The 23,356-nt window shown below is 41.0% G+C and overlaps 1 protein-coding gene across 5 annotated transcripts in view; it reads right to left on the bottom strand.

Moving 5' to 3' along the window:
* Positions 1 to 23,356, bottom strand: part of LOC105208046 (serine/threonine-protein phosphatase 4 regulatory subunit 1) — a 130,617-nt gene that overhangs the window by 37,324 nt on the left and 69,937 nt on the right. The window lies entirely within an intron of this gene.

Raw genomic sequence — 23,356 nt, 5'->3', positions numbered from 1 at the left:
AACAGAGCTGCAACCGCGTACCGACCTGGTGGTGGCTGGTTCTCTCTCTCCTTTTCTCTCTCTCTCTTTCTCTCTCGTTCCTGTCTCTCTTCTCCTGTTTCTTGATATCGGCGTGCTTTGGGCCTGCTGGCACCGATACTTCTCTTTCTCGTAGCACGCACGAGAGGATTGAAAGAAGATGTGAAACTTGTGAAAAACGAACGGACCGGCGCGCGAGATACTCGACGGATGTCTATGACCGGCAAATTTCGTGGAATGCGTGAGAATAATGGATAATGTAAAAATGTAAACAAACATGGTTTTAAATAAAAATAAAATTGAATGAGCGTTCGTAGATGCGCGAACAAATCAATTTTACGAGGAACCAAGAGAGAATGAGAGTTGAATCGCTCCAAATTTTTATTTCCCGTTACACTCACGGTCATTGATTCTGTCCCTGAGGAAATTTCGCAAACTGAGAAGTCGCCATCTTTCTACATTCTCACAGTTCATGATTAACGTAACGACCAATAAGCTCTAGTCGTTACGTTAATCATAAACTACGTTTATGTAGAAAAATAGCGACTTTTCGGTTTGGAAAATTTCCTCAGGGACAGAATCGTTGACCGTGGGTGTACATATATTCTCCTGCACATTGAAAACACTAAATCCTCCACCAATTGAGATTTTTATGTTACGATTTTCTCACACGCAAAAGAAAGTCACTTTCATCGAGAATTGTATTAGCTTGAAGTCTAGAATTCTATAGAAAGATAGAGTGGGAGAAAGAGAGAGAAAATCAAAATGCCGCAGGAGATCACACGATGGTTTTGTACTCTCGATACACGTTTCGCGCGGCGAGCGTGCTCGCGCTCTTTTCTCCCAATCCGAGGAAGAGGATCCAATCTTGTTCCGTTCCGGTCAGTCCGCCGTCTTCCGTCATTCCGTCGCCCTTCCCCTCGTACCGCGCCGACGAGACACGTCCAACACACATACACACACACACACACATACACGCGCACATAGTCTAAAAAAACTGGAAGATTCATTAACGGTTCCTCAGCACGAACCTGTGAACGCGCGCGCGTGTTGCGACGCCGGTGCATTCCATCGCTCGTGCCCGTGTGAACGACCGTAATGCATACACAGTATATACACGGGAAGCGCCAACGCGGGGAAGAAAGATCGCGCACCAAGAGGAATGAGACAGCAGGGACGCGACAAAGACAGCCGTACCTTGTACTTGATATGCGCACTTGGACGTCGGACGATAAGCTATCTAGTTCTTGTCTGTCGTCATCGGCGGGATACGCGAAAGCCGAGACGCGATTACTAACCCTGGAGTACCTCACACACAGAGGGTGCGCATCTTACGTGACAGAACGAGAGAATAACTTTGCTAAATTCTCTCCACTGAGATGTACATATTTTCTCGATCGTGTCCGCGATTGCCGTTTCGAGAAAATAATCGTCACAATTAATACAAATGACAGCGTCGAAATCTCAACGCTCTCTCTCTCTCTCTCTCTCGTCCTTTTTTTCATATTTTTTATTTCTACTTTTCACGTTTTTCGTAGAGAACTATTACGTCAGATATTCTTCTCTTTCACATATATAGACGTGTCGATTAAATTTTTCAAAGGCAACATTTCAAATTCCTAAGTTCGTCTCTCTCCTCTCGAGATATTAATGGCATGCTTCTTTCGGAGCGAACTCCTTAATTACGGAAAGGGAGCCGTGACTTTTATCTGTGGCGCCTTAATAGGTGCTCGTGCTAGCGCGTGGCTCGGGCTTAAGAGGCTGGGGCAGATGCATCCGAAGACGTTCACAACAGGAAATTCTCTCCTCTCGCATCCCGTTCCCCTCTCGCAGCGCAACGTTTCTTCGTGTAAGACTAACACGTACGCACGAGAGAGAAAGAGAGAGGGAGGGAGAGAAATAGAGAGAAACGAAGAGAAAAGAAGAAGATAGTCCTCCTCTTTCCTTTTCACGAGTCCGTCGCGCTCCGTTCTACGGTGTTGTTTCTCTCGACGGAATCGTCCCCTTCTTCCCCCCTCTTACACACATACGCGCGCACACATCGTCGTCGGCACACAAACGTATGGAATGCACAAATAGATACTGGAGGTGGCGGGTTATTCGGTCGGCAGGACCGGTGAATGGACCGCAGCAGCGGCGGCGGCGGCGGCGGCAGCGAGAGAAGTAGGGTGAAAAAAGGAGTCAATGAGCCGCGTTGCGTGAGTGTAATTATTGTAAACGCAGTACGCGACATCAAAAGTCGCGAAAGTAACGCGCTACGTGCTCGTAAATATTGCGTTTACGCTATTCGAGTATTGCCGAACGAACCGCGTTCGCGCTCGCGATAAAAAGGAACAAAATTCAAAGGTGATCTGATAACAAGTCATTCGATACCTGACTGTAGCTGTGTTTAATACGAGTATCAAACTGATTGTCGCTCATACTATTACGCGACAAAAGGAAAGTGAGAAGAAAAGAGAGCACGTGAATAAATTCTATATTTAAATGTAACTTTAAAAAAATAATAAATTATATAACGCAATTCTTTGTTGAATTAGCGAACATTTTAAATGGTTTCCAAACTATAAAAATTCGAGTTATCGTCTCATCATAAAAATTAATTAAATTAATTTTTTATTCTTTGATCATCCTATTTTCTTTCCTAATCAAAGGAATAAAGAAAATCATCGTCTAATCCAAGCTATACGTAATTATATCGATTTCAATAGAGTGAGCGTAAAGTTTCTTAGAGAAATGATATGTTCCGCACCTTCTAATCTGGTAGTCGATGCTATGAAAATAAGAGCGTAAATAATTATGCGGATTTTTGGACACGTACATTTTGTAAAGCGAGGTGACTTCAGCATGACGAAGAGGAGTTAGTGATGGTTACGTGGTGTATAATCGGGCGCAAGAAATGAAGCAGACGTCAGTGTATGAATATTTGACTAAATATACCCATTATAAACCTTTTCGGATAACATTTGGCAAATATTATCAAAAATATCACGATACAATTGCTGATTCGTAGAATTTACGAGCTCAAGGGATGAAGCGTTGCAAGGTTAACATTGATTGGGCATTGTAAAAGCATTCGTATAAAAATAGAAAAAATACGTTCAGCGCTTTGTATTTCAACGTTTAACAGATGCGATTAATTAAATCTTCGCTTATCTTCCGTTTTCTCTGTTAATCTCGTTATTTTGATTTTTCGGTATTACGAAAATACCATTCGTTAAACTGTCGCGAAGCAAAGTGCCTCTTTTGAACTGTCCAAATCCGAATCGTTAATTAGAACAGTTACGGTGCACGGCGTTATTTTCGTACGCTATAAAATATGGAAAACACATTTAGCGCAAGTGGAATGCTTGGCATTCGTGTTTAAACGTTTTCGTGTATGGCGTTGTGTTCTAATAAAGCACGTGAGATCGACGAGGTGCGGCAAAGCGGCACACCCGCCTTCTGGCTCGGGTCGGGTCAGCCCTGATGAATGAACCGGAAAAAAATGTCAATGAGCGTAATTATTATTGTACAAGGCGCAGGCGCGGAAGGCGTTTGACCACGTTGCGTACATGATAAGAAGAAACGTCGAGACATGAATGTTACACTAACGTTGTCATGGCGCAAAACAATATTCTAAATAAAATTTAAAAAAAATATATACATATAATATAGAAAAGATTATTATTCCACAATAAAAGATGCAACGTATTGAGCCCCTAAATTGAGATTTATGTCAGCATAACGCGTGGAAAATATCTATCATATTTATTAATTATATAATTACATGATTAATAATTAAAAATAATATGATCATAAATTAAACATTACAAAGTTTTTTTTACGATTAATGCGGATTAATCCTAATGCGACTTCTTACTTTTAAAAATAAGAATTCACGAAGGAAGTGAGAAAAACAAACTGTTCGATCATGTAAATTAGATCATATCCGTACAAGATGCACTCTTCGGCGAAAATGGAATAAGACGGCGAGTCGTTTATGACGTAATACGATTAGCAGGGAGAAGGGCCACAGAGAGTGACGGTGTAACTTAAGCCTTTATGCATATCGATCTCGCGTGTTTTCAGCGGCGTGAATAAGCACGGCCGGCCGTGCCCGCAGGCGCAAGACGGGCTCGTTTTAACGATTTCTGCGGGGCAACGATATTCTAAGTACATTCATCGCGCCCTCCATTTATCGCGCACGCACGCGTCGCCCGCGTATGGGTACTTACTACGCGCGCTACGCGCGACAAATACGCTCGCCAGGGCTCCGCATGAATGTACCGCCGCCGCCGCCGCCTCCGCCGTACGTTCGTAGTACGGGCGCGCATACGTATACGCGCGCACGCACGTACGCACGCACACGCGGCCGCGATGTGCATTCATAAAGTGCCGGACATACGGCGCGCGCGTGCGCACGGTTCGCCGCCGTTCGCCACCGCCGCCGTCACTTTTCCTCGACGTCGTTATCTTTCCCTGGCTCGTAACATCCCGTTGCTCCATTTGTAAGGCCCATTCTCTTTGGCCGTTTACGCATTTTCTACGTATCTACGACGAAACGAGCAAAACTTTCAATAGACCGGTATTTTCGTAGTCTCATTTTATATTTCAAATTGTTTCAAGTACGATCTCGAGACGCTGTACGATCATTTCATTGGTTGGATAAAATCTTAATTTTGAAACGATACACTGGATATAGCATACTCTTTTTTTTTTCAAAGGGAGTTGACATTTTTATAATTTAAAAAATTGACTAATCTTCGAACTCGTTAAGTATACCTTTTTTTTTTGGCAAATTGGACAGCGTTAATCTGCGAAAAATCTTTAAATAATAACGATCGAAATTTCATACGTTGCATCCAAAGTATGTTGCGTTTGTTTTTGAAAGATATAATTGTAGTATTTTTTAAATTTAAGTTTCTAGTTTTCTGAACACTTACTTAAAAATCTTTTCATGAAAGCTGAGTGTTTCTTTGATAAAATAATGTATTAAGTGTGTTTCTTTGATAAAATAATGTATCATTCTGGGATTAATACCACTCATGATCAGATTTACAATCTTTAATGTAGAATCAGACTACGTGAATACTTAAAAAGTGAATACTAAAATTCAATACGTGAATTCTTAAAGAGATAAATTTTTCAAATTTCTAATAAATAAATCCGTTATGCCGTTGACTATCGCCATGCCAGTAGAATAACTATTGTCTATGGGAACCTTTGCATCCTTTGTGTACCGACTACATTTATTTAGAAGCGTTTAGATAGCGCATTGCGAAATGTGCGCCACTTTTCGCTCTATTGTATCTCCTATATTCACACCGTTTTGCATGAGTTTAATTCCAGGCGTACACGAGTAAAATTCGCGACTACGACGCTGTCTATAATTAACGCATTGAACACGGAAGGGAAATTAGTGCAAAGTTTTGCAGGATGGTTTCTATAACAAGAGACTGCTCGCTCGAGGCCAATCGCTTAACTGCGTTCCTACGCGTTAAGGCTCGCATTCGGAATGCGCGTTTGCGTATAAATCGAAGCTATCGCGTGCGTGGACGTTCCACCTCCGTTTTCAACACCTCCGCCCCTCTCATTGAACGTGCTCGAGTCGCACCGTATTCGCTAATGCGTTACAACGTTTTCATTCAATCGAAAAGAACTTCGAACCTTGAAATATATTCTTGAAATATACTTTTACCGCTATAAAATTTCGTATCTCGATTTCAGTAAAAAATTTTAAAAACCATTTTAAAGTATTAAATATCTCGATTATAATTTATAAAAAAATGAGGTGTACTGAACGAAAATTAACCAGCAAGTACGAGTTGAAGGCGTAATTTGTTGACTTTTAATTTTCAGTATATTGAATGTTCATAAATATGATTCCCATGGTTCCCAGTTTATTTCGATCAGTCACTTATATATTGAATGCTACGTCGCAAGACTAGTGCATTTCATATAATTTTTTCGTACTTTTAGCAATAAAATTCAAAAGATCCATCTTTATAAATTAAACGCTATGAAAGAACGGGGACGTTTCTCAGTTGAGTTAAGGTGAATGATGCTTTATCCGATGTGCATTCAGCAGTGCTCTCTCCAGGATCGCAAGACACTTCTCAACGGAGGTAAGAGGGATTCGCGGATACACACGCTCTTTCTGCGTCGCAGAGAAGTCGGCGACGGTACCGACGAACTTTTGCCGCGGGGTCAACGGAACCGCCGGAAGTCGTCGCCGATTCTCGAATTGCCTGTGCACCCCGCTATCCCCCGTCCTCCCACTCGACGCACCCGCGACGCACCTCCCTCCCTCCTTACCGCGCGCAGCTTGAACTTTTACCACTCGGGCCCACGTTCTCTGTAAACAGGCCGCGTAAACGTCCGCGCATCCACTTTTTCTCCTGGCGCAGATCTAAATCTGTCTCATCGAAAGCTCGCGTGGCGCCCGACCACGGACGGAAACTCGCGTCATTAATTTGTTCCCTCGCCTGGTAATGAGTCTTCGATGTACCCTTCAGAATAGTGATTTACCAAGCCGATAGAAAAGAATGAGGAAATTGCGTGTAGAAAAGAAAAAAAATTGCCAAGTGTCAGTGATGTATTCGCTTCGTCTCTTTAGCTTCTAAACGTCTCATTTGTGTAATTAAATATTTTTATATAAAAAAAAGAGAAATATCAGTTGAGAACTGAAAAATATATACCTACATATTTGCAGCACATTTTACAAGTATTTAAATTTATAGCGCGATCAATTTTTTAACATTTCGTTCGACTCGAAGCATGCAGACCCTTAATTTAAAAACATCCTGCAAAACAAACTAGACTGATCGAGTTATATTTAACATAAAACAATTAATAGACGTGCTTTTCTCACATTCCACTTAGAACATGAAACAATTCGTTCGCCTCCCTCCCCTTTCCCTCTCGAGTGCCACTGAAAACTTCAAGTCTTAGAAGGGTATGGAGTGAAGAACGAAGAACGAAGCAGCATAGTACGAGGCTCGTGTGGGTGTATATACACGCGCGTAGGGTGCCAACAGTGTGACGTCATTGTACGAACACCGTCGCCGTCGCCGCCGTCGTCGTCGTCGTCGTCGGCATAGGAAGAGCATAAGTCGTGTGTGACGTTACGGTATTGTCTCTCGGTGTGCGTCCACGTGCGCGCGAACGCAAGTAGGGAGCCGACCGGTATGCACGTATACGTGCGCGCGCGAGCGTACACACGCTAATCTCGCTCTCGCGCAAAGTAAAGGAGAACGACGCCCCGGCCGGCGGCCCATGTGTAGGACCGGAAGTGTGAGTATCCGGCCAGACTCGTGTGGGCTTCTCTACGCGCCGCAAGTACTCTCCTTTCTGCTCCCCCCTTCTCCCTTTTCCTCTCGCTCCTTCTCTCTCTCTCTCTCTTATGCTCTTCGGTGAGTCTCGTTCTTTCTTTCTTTCGTCGGCTCGCTCGATCCTTTCGCGCTTTGTGCTTAAGCGCGGCGCGTATAACGCCGCCGCGCTGCGCCGCGCCACCTCTCTTTCTGCCACACCGGGCTTATTTTGGCGTTGATCTAATGATAGGCTTCTTATTGCTTTTCGTCGTTCACTGTACACGTGTATGTCCTAATAATAACGAGATGTAAAAGTTGAAGTTATAGACGAAGAACTTATTACCGTGTGTCCTTCGGGCTCTGAAGTTACACCCACCGAGTCGTTTCTTAATATTTAATTTCACTCTTCATGCAAACCTCATTCTTTAGCGCATGAATACATAACTCTTGGCAAACATCTTATTCTTTTACATTTCTACTACTTCTGCACAATTTTCGCTGTTAAACTCCATAATAATTATTCCTTTATTCTGATGTATGACTAATGGGATAATAAATCGATTATTATTCTCTCACTTTTTCTGATTTCTTTACCTTGTAACTTTAAAGCCCCCCCCCCTCTCTCTCTCTCTCTCTCTCTGTGTTCCCCAACATCGTAACGTCGAATACAACACGGAAGGTATGTATGTTTATAAATATACAGATAAGCAACTGATCACCAATGTGAGTATCCGGCGATATATGATGCAGTTGGGACTATCAAGTAGTTACAACGTGCTACGATCTTGTAAACACGGTTCGACACATAAACTTGTTCCGATAATAGAGGAACTCGATTACGTGCATTTCAGTCCAAAGGGCATCGACTAGAAATCTAAGTTCAATTCTTGACGTTGTAAACACGGAAAAATGTACTTTACGTCAATCACCGCATTCCTATTCTTAATTCTCTGTGTAAATTAACTTTCTATGCAAATAGCACCGAGATTTAATCATGATTATCGATTTCGATTACGACAATTATGGTTCGCGTCTTAATTGTTCAGAAAGATTGATGTTATAACCATGATTGATGCTTCTAAAATTTAACATGCGTCGTAAGTGATACAAATTTTACTTTTTTTTTGTAGAAACTTTGTATATTTTTTACGTCACATTTAAAAATCAAGAAAAAGACTATAGATGAGAATTGCAATACTTTTTGTCCGCGCGATCATATCGCTCGTAAGCTTCTAACCCTAAGTTGACCGATAGCATCGGTCGAAATCGGATGAGTCAAGGCGGCACGAACGAAAGGAAAACACTAGGCACCGCAAAGGGTAGTACATCTTTCAGGGTTGAATCGATCGACGACGGCGCCCATCGTAGACGATAGCCCTTTCTTCCAGGAAAATATAGAAGTTCGATCAACGTAAAACGTGCAAGTTTGTTCAATCATGATATTCAATTGCTCAAAATACTATTGATGCGAATTACATTTACATATTATGTTAAATTAAAAATTTCCTTTATTCCCACACATTTTTCCCTAGAAATTTATCGATGAAAAAAATGATTTTCTAAACTCTGACCAATTCGATGCACGCGTCGATAAAAAATATATATGCAATTTTGTATGTTTTGTACTAAAATAAAAAATAAAATAAAGAAATATTTACATTTTTACGTCAAATTATCTTTTCGTGTGAATGTGTGTGTGTGTGTGTGTGTGTGTGTGTGTGTGTGTGTGTGTGTGTGTGTGTGTGTGTGTGTAATGTTAAATCTTTTCCGATACGCTCAAAAAGAATAAAATTAAAATTCATAAAATATTGGCTTGATTTATTATTTTCTAATTCCTCTCTCTCTCTCTCTCTCTCTCTCTCTCTACCTTGTAAAGTTAAGTATTTAAAATACTTCTGAAGATAATCTCATGTTGAAAATGATAAGGAGGGAGAGGAGAAAGAAAAAAACTGACGACAGAAGGGAACGAAAGTTAGAGAAGACGCCGGAAAAGATATATATTCCAATATTCGAACGCATAGATAAATAAATAGATACGCGAGTTTCCTTTCAGTGGGCCTAAGGTATCCTTCCCTTGTACACCGTCGCGGTCATACCACCGATCTAGAATCCCCATTCAAGAATCTAATTTATATTGAAGAGAGAATTCCGAAGAGGCCAGACCGAGGCGTCGATCTTTGAGGCGCCGCCGTTTAAGATGCATTATGCTGGCAGGCGGTCGACAATAGGCGGGAGAGACGGGCATGAGCAAAAAGGAAAGAGAAAGAGGAGGAGGAGAAGGAAGAGGAGGAGGAGGAGGAGGAAGAGGAGAGAAAGGGAGAGAGTCGATCGAACTCGGCTATGAGGTGGAGAAAGGAGGAATGATCTTGATGGAGAACATGAGAGAAACGACGAACGAGAAGGAACGGAAAAGAGAAGACGGAAAGAAAGAGATAGAGAAAAAGGGAGAAAGAAAGAGAAAGACGATACGCCTTAGCCCGGAAAGAAGAACAGCGAGACGGATGTCGCGGAGGACGAGGTGGGGTTACGGAGGGACAGAGGAAACTGGTCCCAGACCCAATATGATAATTGAGCTTGGGGAGCGATGTGAACGTAGCACCTTGTAGGCATCCGTGAGGCCATTGTGACCTCCTACTATATCGTAGATCGCAACGCGAGAACTCGCGGCGACTTTATAGATGCGTGAAAACAGCGAGGGTTTGCCTTTTACTCTTTCTTCCCCTCTCTCTCTCTTTTTCTCTCTCTATCTTGCTGACCGGTGCTCGCCGGAACTACTTTTCCGGATACGATGTTGACATGCTATCGATAACAGCCCGATACTTTCCCAGGATTACGCGTTTGCGTCATAAATTTATGGAGGCGGCCGTCGACCTATGACATTTCGAATGGATTTATTATAGAGAATGAGTATTAAATAATTCACGCATTTATTTCGCGCGAACATATCAAAATAATTACACATATTTTTCTTAAATGAGGACACAATATTGTAATGATTTGCAATTATTTGCACGACTGTAAATTAAAAAGATTATTTAATACAACTATATACCAGCTGCAGTTTATGTGCTTGTTATACCGTGTTACACCGTTTAAAATATTACTTAGCATTTGTACTTTGGTACGTGCATATTAATAAACGCAAATGTGTCAACAATCGCATCTTCTATATTCCTTCGCTAGTCATATTTTCCACATTCTACGTCAATCGCGACGAATAGCGATAGCAAGTGCGCGCAGAATAATTGTACAGGTTCATCCTTAAAGAAGAATTTATATCTGACGTGTACGTCCTTGCGTTTTCACCTAGAGACCGTCGTCGCGTCGTGTACATAACGTTTGCAGGTTGTTGTGCAAACCCAACCGACGGCACTCTCTTACCTCCTACAATTGCTCAATGTTGCGTTGAGTAATCGCCGCCGTTTCACCCGCCACCGTCGCCGCGAGGACGGCAATAATCGCATTGGCATTTCTATTTCTACCTATTACGTTCCCCTCAGCGGTATACATTCCCAATCGTCTTCGACGTGCCACGGCGGCGGTGGCGACGGCGGCGCGTTTATTACTAGGTCGACGGTTTTGCCCGTTTTATATACATTCGCGTCGAAGTAGCGCGCGCGGTTCGCGCTCGTCGTCGTCGTCGCGTCGGTACGCTCATCACCGAAGCGGATACATAACAGATACAAGAAAACGGCTGCGATTAGCGTATCGCGCGTAGCGGCGATTACCATGAACTCGTTTCTCTTAAACGCAAATCCGCGTTAAACCGCCGGCGTATTTAAATAATCGACGCTGTACGACGCCCTCGCGTGCTACAATGCAATAATTCTTTGCAGTAGAACAATTATCGCGGTATTCTTAATAATACAAAACTGCAGCGGCGAACGTTTTTTCACAATAATAAAATCTTTTAAAAAGTAAATACCGTCTGTTTGTTTTAAATTAAAAAGACATTAACCGTTAAGCAAATATTTTATAATACAGAAATACTATTTTAATTATTCGCATCTTCGTCCTTTAATTACGGTGCATCGAAGTGAGATGGGCGTTTCTGTCGCTCTCGATGGTTAGTGACGGAAAGCGCATTCGCGGAATGCATATAGCCGTTGCTTAATCGCCACTTCCCTTTGTGCCAGGAATTCGTATATCGACTCGCGTGATGCTGCTACGCGTATGATCTCGAAACCGTGTCGCGCCTCGATGTATGCGCCGGATGTAGCCTGATACGGCGACTCCACATTGGCGGATTAACACGCGACTATCGTCGGCGTATTGCCGTCTTATGTCAATACCCTTAGTGAATGGAAACTGCCAACGCGATACCGCTTAAATTACACGTGATTTCAACAAGATGAATAAACATTTCGGCAGCTCTACTTAATCATTGTTTCAACCACAATGCAAATTGAGAATAAATAAAAACCTCGGTGTGCATATACGTACGTAGAAATCATAAATAAGTCACATGATTCAGATTTCATTGAAAGCTAGTGATTTAATTAAAACGCTCATTGCAAAGAAAATTACTTGTCCCTCTCTTCGCCAAGAATTTTATTTCAATTTCGCTGGATGTGTGAATCTATCGTTAAACGAATGTCTCAGAGCATTTTCATTTTTAATTATTTTATTTGACGTTTAAATTTTTTTCTACCTGAAAGTGCCTCATATATCACACATTTTGGTTACCATAATCTATAAATTATTCTTTGTCTCGCAAGCTACCGCTAAACTGAGCGATCTTGTTGTATATGCAGGTAATCGGAATAATCGCGAGGTTAAAGGGGCGATTAGATTCTTTAATCGGTAAAGCGTATTGTTTATTCGTGCTATTGACCTAGCGCGCAGCGCGTCGACTGCGACGACGAAGACGACGACGACGACGAGCGGCGCGACCGGCACGGTGCAGTCGGTACCGATGTGTTTGCTCGAAAGGTTAGCGCCGCCACTTTATCATATCGCTTCAGCGCCGACAGCCGCCCTACCTGCATCCATCCCCCCTCATTATATCCTCCCCCTGGTCTGTCAGAACATTATTATCATCGTTAGGATGGGCGAAGATCGCTTTAGGTTCCCGATCCGTATCTCTCGCGCGCGGTTATTTAAACGTTATTATTTCAACCTTTTTGTACGAATTTGTTTTTTATCTCCGATCTTTCTTCGAATCACGATCAAAATTGATCGTGATACAGCGACAAAAGTTGTTGTTTGAAAAATTGCCGAGCAATTAAGGATGCAGACAGAGAAATGCGCCGGCGACAAGATTTCTGTGCATCTCGGCGTGGCGTTAGTTACGCGAAACGAATTTTTAATTTTCGAAAACAAAAGTAACAACGATGGAAATCACGTCGATCGATGTTACGCTCCTGCATTCTTGCGCTGTGCTTCGATATCGAGTAATTCAGCTGCGCAATACGTGATTAAACAGAATTGAGATGAAGGAGAGAGTGGGATGTCTTTCGTTGCAAGGAGGTCGCCTTTGTGCTGATACGGCGCGTGCAATGTTTTTCACGTCATAAACAAACATTGCAAAGGCCAATAACGGTCATGAGCAAATAAACGGATAATATCAATTCGCAAAATCATTGCATTTGTTCAAATAGAATTGTTTGACGAATAATCTTTACCGAGCTTGATTGCAGCAAATTCGAACTATCGCGGGAGTTGATAAAAAATTTGAAACTCCTCGTCAGCTCACATCGCCTTCGCGAGAGTCAGTTTTGTAAGTCAACTCTATAAAATGCACTCTATAAATGTACTCATTACGAGTCACGAGAAGTTTAAGAATCAATGTAGTAAATGCCGTGGGGACGTGAAGGTAATAGCGAATAGCGCGATCAAAAATGGCGACCCAAGAATCCGCGAGCTGCAGCTGAAGTAGCTGCAGCCGTGTATCTTGCGTGAGGTTCGACGTAGAACGGGCGAAGGCGGAAGACCGTGATAAAAACGGGAAGGGTTAAGAAGAGGAATGGAATATAGCTTCGAGAATCCATATACGGTTTCTTCAGCTATCTGTTCTACGTAGTCTGGCGAAAGAAGATCAGCGAGTGTGGTTCGTGAGAGGAATAAAACTCAAGACGATCGCTTAAGTAACTCTTCGTGTACTTAAAGATCTCTTGTCTCTTGGAAATCGATTCCCTCATCTTTAGCGATCGAACGATGTCTCCCTTTCTCGATCGAAAATAGTAAAATTATTTTCGCGGAATATGGATACAGGATTGTTAAGGGCAGCAGGGATTTGATAAAAGAGAACGAACACGAAGAACATTAATTTATCAGCAAAAATTTAGTTTGAAATTCTTCGTGCTAATTATCTAAAGTTGGAATTTGTTAAAAACCTACGTCACGTAATTATTGCTTGTAATTAATCATTGTTATTTTCTCGCGTCTATTACAAGAAAGCGTTTTAGATAATAAATTTAAGATAATAATAGTAACCATATATAATATAGCGATATTAAAAGGCAATTATTCATAATTAGAATAACTTCGCCCTCCATTGCACTTTGCTGCAACCGGGCGTCACTCGGAAAGTCCCTTTATGCGCGCTCGCACGCACGTATGATCACGCATCGTGAAGCGTGCACCGAGAAGCGTGCATCCAAAAATGTCGCGGTTAGCGAACCCTAAAAGTTTAGGTCAAGGTGGAACATTCCTGGAACCCGCACGATTTCAACTCGCCGCCCCATACTGCACGATAAATCGAATTAAACGGACAAATCTAAATCGTACCGATAAGATTGAACGGAATCGGCTTTTGGAACGAGACGTCACGAAAGTATGCGTCGATGAGTCACGCGACGAATCATGCGTGAACGCGACAGGAATGCAAGATCGCGAATGAATTTGAACGCCTTTATTCGCCTTAAAATTCACAGCTTCCTGCAAAAAGCAGCTCACGATGAACGTTATTATTTGTGAACGCTTCAGCTTTTTAAATAAAACAAACTTTCTTAAGCTTAAAATTCTGGAGCAAAAGTTTCGCAGAAAATATTTTTTTCTTGCAAAGAATTTAAATAAAGTATTTTTCTTTAAGGTATTTATAAAAAAAAAAATTGCTTGATAAAATATTATCTATATAAAATGCATCTGATTACTCATGGTTTACTTTATTTAAAAATTTACTAAATATAGCGGATTCAAACGTAATGAGTAATCTCTTCCTAATAGCATTTTCGCACAATCCTGTCAATTTCTTGAAATCTCTTGTAACAGGCTCTCTCTCTCTCTCTCTCTCTCCCCCTTTCGTGAAAGAGAAAGCAGGGTGGTAGATCAAGTGCGGAGAGGCGGAGAGGCGGAGGGCGAAGTCTGTTGTGAGAGGAGAATGAGAAAGAGGTGGTGAGAGGAGCAGAGATCTTTGGTTAGAGAAGCATTACGGCGGCGCCCTGGGGCCATCCATCATCCCAATAATTGCTTCCCTTCCCATCATATAATTCCTATGGAGCCCTACTCACCCTTCACACCGCCACCGCGACGTTTCTATACAGAATATTATCGCAAAAACATTTCTTATTCTATGCGCGCGGCCGTGCTCTAGAATACTCCACTCTACGGTGAACTACGTAAGGAGGAAACATTAGCAATTCTTAAGCGTCGTCCACGCGTGTGCGCGTGTGCTATTGAGTGCCCGGTAATGTAGCGGTTTCACCTGTTCCATTTATTTCACCTGACGATGAAATTCACCGGTTTACTGTTAAACGAACGTAAAAATCTGTACGTTAAACGCAAGGTATGTACCAAGAGTGTGTTAAGTCAGACTCGCTACATTACGAGAGTACTTGAAAATTTCTGCGAAGACTAGGCAAATTGGAATGTTTGTCGGGTGTGTAAAGTGATGTAAAAAAATAAATGTTTTAAGTAGCTACAGAAGTCATTATCTATTGTTACCTTCGAAAAGGATATTTTTTATGTATACACAGCGGTCTGTCTCTATACTCTTCTTGTCTCCACTCAATTTTCGCGTAAATTACTTAAAGTACGCTATTAAGGTCTATTTTTGCCTCGCTAGTTCTTAGTTCTTACCGCGCAACGTTGCAATTTTTCTTGTCAAAACTTCCGACTGTGACCCTCGTGATTCTCGAGAAGCCCAAACAAAGGGCAATCGAAGAATCGATTGGCATTTACGACCCTTTTTCGGTGCATCCCGGTACACATTGCGCATGCAAAAGACAAATAGCGTGCCGGCCGTTGTATCGTAAGAAGCTTTACGCTGCCGAAAGCAGTAGCTTTCGAGCAACAAAGCGGTAGAAGTCGAAATTATCCGTAATGACGCGCGCGGAAGCTATAAGAAAATCATACGTTGCGGGTGAACGACCGTGTCGTGTGGGTGGAACTGCGCAATTTCGCGGCGTTTACGTAGCTCATAAAACGCAAACCCTCGTTTTAATGTTCCTCCTCGCGTCCGAACTTCCGTTTCTTTCGCAGAATTGATATTTACCGGTCACACGTCACCGCGTTAATTATCACGCGCGCGCATCCGACAAAATTCGCACAGGCCCCGCCCGCTAAGAATAACGTTGAGAAGAGCTATCGTAACCCTATCGCAATTTAATATTTTATGTCAAACGACGGTAGCTTGTAATTTCCTCGACACGACTAAACGTATAACTATCCGATCAATAATGCTATTTCGCTACGATTGAGGGTGCGGTGATTGCCTTTTATAAATTCCGAATGAAACGGCAGTCGGCATTGAAAGAGTTAACATTTCCCATTCAAATTTGATATTTTTACTTTTTTTTTTTCAAATGTATAATTATCGAGCTCAATTCTGTTCTACACAGCTAAGCACGCGCAATAAAGAAACATATCTTGGAATACTTCCGCAAACTGGATGAGAGTCGATGACTAAGTCGGAAACAACGCGTCACGCGTGAATGGTTGGGAAAAATCATGAATGACGATGACGTACGCAGCTTAGCTATGCTGATACTCTCCGGTCTGGCTTGACAATCAGAATTTTGCGGAAGAGGTCGATTAAACACGTACCGGACATGGAAGTGGTTCCGCAATGATAATTGCCCGGCCTTGTAAAAAGACGACCACGTTCCCTCAATGAAATTTCTCGCGATACCAAAATGAAAAAATTAGTTGTAAAAGATGTGTGTGTGTGTTTTTCTGTTTCATTAATTCATTTGGATTAGCGCATGTAATTGTAACACTGTGTACTATTAAGACTTATTTCTAATACATACGTGATAAAAATATATAGAAAAACAAGGAAAGTTATGAATACTAATATAAAATATATATTAATAATAAAATATGTACTTGGAATAAAAATAAGTATTATCAACAACATTCCGATATACCTTATATATATTTTTATTTTAGTAGTATATTTTTATTCGAAGTACAGAATATATGAAATATACACTGAGAGACAAATTTCCTATATTTTAATAAATATTTATTGGAATAGAACTAATAAAATATTTACGTACGGTATACATAAATATTTACTTTATAAGAAAAAATAATACTTAAGTTAAATTATTGAGTCTTGTACTAAGTATATATATATATATATATTCGTATTTAATATTTTATTAGTACTATTCGAATAAACATTTATTAAAATTTAATAATATTTTCCTCGGTGTATTAATTATATGGAATCTCTCTATTTTTTTCCACTCTTTCTAAAAGAATGTTTACATATGTATATTTTGTAATATTCTTTTCGAAAAGCATACATTTTTAAGTTTTAATATTCCTCTTTTCAGAAAATATAACAACAGTTAAGATTTATAATCGTACTACACACTCCACATATCCAAGCAACTTGAATATTCAAAATCGCACAAACTTGGTTTTTTCTCATCAAAAGTTTCTAAACAAAAAAAGAGGGGGATGAGAGGGGGAAACTTGGCGCAAGCTCGTCATGCGCGGCACGAGTTAACCGGAGGAGATTCTTGTTCGCCACTTTACGAAAATCCCGAAAATTCTCGCAGGAGTTGGCGCGGGTGTGTGAGAAAAGAGAGAGAGAGAGAGAGAGAGAGAGAGAGAGAAAGAGTTTTCTTTTCTTCTCGCCGCGAGCGACGGGCGATCTTAAACGAGACCACTCACGAGGAGAGTTTCTTGAATCAACTTGTCGTGGTTCGAGAACTCCGAAAACGAGTTCCCTGGCCGCGCTGCCCGCTTCGCGCTCGCTCGCCCGCTCGCCGGGTCATCGCCGGAGTTTGCTCTTCGACGACGGCACAGCACGGCCGAGCGGAGCTATCAGAGCGGCGACTCGTCTTGAATTTCGTCATGGGAATAGGTTGGAATGCGCGCGGTGGGATCGTGCGGCCGGTGTGAAATGTACGTATATACGCGAGGTTACGTACTACGAAGGCACGTAGCCATTCTCTCTTTCTCTCTCTCTTGAGCGACGTGTACCGAAGCTGCGCGTGGCACGTACCGGTGTGCGTGAACGCTGTTCACGAAAGAATCCCATTCATAGACGTAGAAAAGAGGAGAGCGAGCAGCCGAGAGGCCGCTATCGAGAGCGAAAGAGAGAGACGTAATCAGAGGGGAGGCGAAAGGAATAGCAGAAGGAGAGTGGAGGCAAACGGTGCTATTTGGATTAAGCGCAGGCGCCAAATAAGAGAGGCTTAATGAAAAAATTTTTTTATGGTGACGAAGGCTTTACGGTGAGCCACGTGTCGTCTTTTCTAGGTCGTTGACGTGCCCGACTCTGGAATTCGATTTTCTAATGATCGATCTCACGGACTTGTCGAGGAAGTGTGTATAAAACATCGAATCTTTCTAATTGCGGATTCTATAGAAAATTTGAACTCGACTTTGTGGAAGACAAAATTTTAAAATCTTTAATTTCTCTCTCTCTCTCTCTTTCAACTGCATCGCCAATTAAATCACAATTTGAACTTAAATTCCTGAAGTTGAGATAAAATATTGCTCAAAACTTTTTTGAAAACTTATCTGTTACGTGTTTAAACCTTTATTTGCAAATTTTTTATGTTATATTGTTACTACATCTTGTTATTTCTTTTTTGTTTGCTGCCGAATGTCTAATAAAGATATCTCTAACAATTTCAGATATCCTGTGGAAAGTGGAAAATACGGCGCAAAGTCAGACTGAGAAAGGTGCTGATCGTACTCCGTAAAAGTGTCAACAGCCAAGTCGAACTAACCGGTTATCGACCTATCGACCTCGTACGTTCATTCCAGAGAAGACGTCGAGATATATGCTCCGCGAGAAGTATTTAGTTCAGCACCGTTGGAATGCGATATTGGCAGTGTATTGAGTTAAGACAAAGTATTTCGGTCGTTCAAAAACATGTTTGTTGTAAATCCGTTAAGTGTATCTCGGACAATTGATACAATTATTTTGTAAAATCGACCATTTATTCAAACCTAAATAAAAATTCAGTTGCAAATAAATAAAATAAATGCCTGAATAACAGAAATAAATTAAATATTGTAACCATGCTAAGATATACATCAAACTCGAGCGCAATCGGTGAAAAATCATGAAAGGATCAAGCGATGGTAATGAGGTTGGCAGTATCATCACGCGTTTGTCTTTTAAGCATGAAGAAACGCCTGCCACTTATCGGTTTTAAAATATTAGGTGATAACGACCATTGATCGCGTTTTTATGAATCAAGCAGTGGCTGCGTGATCGTACTACGGAAAAAAGAGCATTTCCGTTGCGCCACTATCATGAATGAAAACAGATATTGTTTCGAATGATGTCATGCTTTTGTTCTCTTTATTGTTGACTCGTAAAATAGACGAAAACGGAAAAGTCGAAAGCTGTATGTTGATAGAATAGGAAGACCCTACTTTTCACATAAAAAAGATAATACACATATAAACCGCTAAAAAAAAACACCACTAATATTTCTCTACTAAAAAAAAACTTATCTAACAATATTAAAATCGAAATAAACTTATATACAAAACATTATGTTTAAAATTAGTAATATATGTTGATTAATTAAAAGATAATGGTTCTTCAAGAAAAGTATTTTAATTTTTTTTCCAAGTTAAATTATTAGCTAGAAAAATAATTAATCATCACAGATTATAATAAAAGAGAGAGAGAGAGAGAGAGAGAGAGAGAGAGAGAGAGAGAGAAATACATGCAGAATAGTATAAAAACAAATATAAAATGATTATATCATTTATCGCGGAATCTTAATCGTCGTACGTTAGTTTTGAATAGCAATGAAGTATCACGTGCACATTTTCTCATGAAGGTAGAAGAGATAATAATAAGAGAGAAATAATTATGCGCAATCTGAAGTCCCGGCGTTTACGTTTACAGAAAAAATCTTACGTTTATAGAAAAATAATATAAAAATTATATAAAAAATAATTTTACCAATTTATATCGAACTGATTATTGATTTCGTTTCCAATTTTCGCTAATAAAAACAATTTTCGTGTAGCTATCGAAATTTGAATTTATCGGAATTTTTGGAACCGTTAGAATTCTTGAAAAAAATTGGAACGCGAGTACGTCATTTATAGCAAGGTTGTTATCAAGAGAGTAACTGTTCTCTTTTTGTTGCGCTGTCACGAGAGAAAAGACACTTCCGTCCGTAGGGCCATTATCGTGTTGGCGTACATAAGACTGAGCATTTTATTTTTCTACGTAAGTAATATCGTAGCCTAGCGCTTTTTTGTCGTGTGACACCGCGGCCGCTTATCAGTCGGTGACCCAGTGCGCGGAGAGCGATAGCCCTCTTCGTATCTGTTGCTCCTCGTTGGTCACGTGCAACTCGAACGTTCTCTTTTAACGGTGGCAAGATGTTTTTCGGAGACTATTCGTCACCGAAAAGATTGGGAAAATACGAGAAGGAAACATTTTCGCTTTGTCTCTCGCGCTTGAGATATGATTGAATCACGCGCCAATAAATTCGCAATCTAATGAAATAAAACTGTTTGCCACAGTGAAATCTTATTTTTAAGCACTCTAAAATACTGTTTTGCATTTAAGAAGACTTTACTATTAAAAGTATTTACATAAGCTAAAATGTCTTAATTATTGTTGATATTATATGCAGGAAGATTGCAAAATGCCGAAGGCAAGAATTTCGTTCTCCATCCGAAAGTTTCGCGAAATTGATTCCTCTCAAATGTTAATTAGGGGGCAAATGATAGTAAACGAAAATAAATCGGGGCTCGTTCGTGATTACACGCCGCGGAGGAATCTTATCGCGTTGTCGCGCGTGGTCGGAGTTTCTTTACGCTACCGCGGAAGAATGCGTTGATTAAAGGAAACTTGTGTACTCGCGCCTTTTATTCAAATGCTCTTCGCTCATCGTTTCTCTCCCCCGCCCCCTTCTTTCTTTCCTTCTCGCGTCTACCGTCGGAGGATCGTTCCGTGGGATGAGGTTGGAATATAGCCGTTAATTATCGTGGTAACGTGGAATGCGCCTCGGTTTTCCTTTCTCCGTCTCTCTCAACATCTCCCGACGTCTCTCTCCGTCTCGCCAACCCGCGCGGGCCCACCACTCCTCTCTCGCCCCTGACCGTTCGGTTCCATCTCTCTCTCTTTCTCACGCTACTCCGCATCCATCGACAGTGGCATGGACCACCTCATTCATCCTATCTGCATTCCTTTAATGCTACCTGTGGGCCGTGGAATGTCCGCGCCAACCCGTCGAGCCGCGCGCGCTCAGTGCCGGACCTACGGTATCGTTTATCCCTGTTCCCGTTCATTGGACAACCGCCCGTTGAATTTCCACAAAAGCGTTCACCCCTGATTCTTCACGGGGAAGTGTATCTAATCCGCGCGCGACGTATCCTCGGCGCGTTTCGTTTTCGACCGTCAAACAGGACATTGGAATAACATGGGATTTATATCCAAATATCATTTATGTCTGTAAGATTTTTTTAACCAATTTGAAAATATTTTTTTAAGAATAGAACTCTTCAGGTTAAAGATGACATCTTCGTTAAGAAAAAAATTAAGTCTAACTTGATCACGGAATGTATCGCCAAGTTTGCAACGTATCACAAGATCGATATAAATTTTAATATCATACAACATCTTGTAAATTTATATATACGTATGACTTTTTTTAAAGTTCTATTCATGCGTCTCTGGATTTAAAAAAATTCTTTTCCTTTTGATTGAATTAGCGTTATTAAAAGATTTTTTTCTCAACCAAAAGAAATAACGAAGATATTCGAATCATGAGGGCTCTATAGTAAGTCCTGGAATATAATATCCTTTCGCGACAGGCTGATGCTTTTAACGAAAATGCTGGATTTTCCACGAGATGTTCGCGCAGAATTCTTTGAACTTCGCCGTTCATTCGATATGCTAATGATCGGAGTTGAGGATATTCGAGGTAGACTAGGCGTCGCCTACCGAGCCCTCGGGTGCTCCCTCCTCTCTTGTCGCTTATTTCACTCTTTCACTCTTCATTCTTTTCTTTCATCCGTGTATATGCCGCTCTCTCTTTCTCTCACTGTGTGCGTCCGTACAGAAATGCCCGATTACCAATTATCGCGGACGAGCGGCATTAACAGGGCAAGAAACCCGTTTACCTTGCCGGCCTACAAGATTGTAGATCGCGCACCATCGACATCTCGCGAAAGAGAAAGATATGCGATTGCAAAAAAAAAGAAAAATGTGTGTATGTGTATGTGTGTGTGTGTAAACGCGCGCGTGCATGTGTATACACGACGTAAAATGCCGTGTAGTTAGGAAAATAAATAGCTCTTGCGGATAATACTGTCCCGCTTATATAGGATGACCACGCGACTCTCTCACTTCAAAATCACACCAATCGATATGGGAAGAGTCGAGTTTAATAAGGTAAAAAAGTGAGTTTTCCTTCTTACCGAAAAAAAAATTTGCAAAATACATTTAAAAATGTGAAATAAACTCTTTAACGATAAATAATTGCAAAAGATTGTTTTATCTTAAAAAATCTTTTTGCTATCTTCTAACTCTTTTTTTAGAATCTTTTTTTTTTTGAATAACGACCTAATAGAAATTTTATTAATTCTGTGTAAAAACTAAACTTTTACTTGTTAATTTTTTTAAGAACTCGTCTCTTGGTAAACATCTCTCATTTTAGAAATGAAACGCGATTTATCATTACCGGAATCATGAGTAAACTCTTAAACGATTCCATTGCTCTCGTTTAAAAAAGTTACTAGATATGACTTGGGGGTTGATATACTTTTCTCGCGAGAAAATCCATAGAGAATCACGCGGATGCTTGAACAAAGATAACGAAGAAGAGTCTCGGAGACAGGGGAAGAGGAAAAGGAAAAGGAGACGAAGAGAGTACGGAGCCGCCTCTCATTATCGGCATCTCACGGTCGTTAGAAGCGTATCATAACACGATGTATAACTAGAGGTAGATTCGACGGAACGGAGCCCTGTGTTTCAACTTCTCTTTGGGGCCTCTAGACCGATACAATACAATAAGGCCCCGAAGCACGGCGATCATGGCCGAGATACCAAGGGTTTCAGACCGCACGGTTAGCCCTCCACCCCCTATTCCCTCTCTTTCTACTCTTTTCTCCTGCTACTTCTTTCTCTGCCAATCTTTCTCTCTCTCTCTCTCCCTCCACTTTTCTGTACCATCGCGTCTTCCTTGCTGTATATATTCCCCTTCTCTTTATAATTCCTTCTTTTTTTTTGCTTTTCCATGCACGATGCTAGTCCTCCTTCTCTCTTTCTCACTGTGCTTCTGCTTGTTGAGGGAGGAGAGTGCCTCTTACGGCTTCTACTCTTTGGTCGTGCCGCCGCCTCGTATCCCTTTATCTTCACCTTCCAATCGACCTCTCTTTTCCTTTCTCCATCTCGGCTTCTTCTCCAACCCTTACGCTTCTCCTTTCCATTATCCTCCCTTCTTCTCTCAGATAGCTAGGTTAACGCTCCATGGGGCAAGAACAGCCAAATTTCTTTAATGCTCGCAGACATTATGAGAATCGAATGATAATTTTTTTCCATGAAACTGATGTACGCGAAAGATAAATACGTCACTATTGTTAAAATTTTTACAATTTAAGGAGGCACGTTTTATTAAAATTATATATATATATATATATATATATATATATATTTATTTTACGTA

This window comes from Solenopsis invicta, chromosome 11 (assembly GCF_016802725.1).
Source record: "Solenopsis invicta isolate M01_SB chromosome 11, UNIL_Sinv_3.0, whole genome shotgun sequence".
Lineage (NCBI taxonomy): Eukaryota > Metazoa > Arthropoda > Insecta > Hymenoptera > Formicidae > Solenopsis > Solenopsis invicta.
This window is presented reverse-complemented; position numbering and strand designations above follow the sequence as displayed.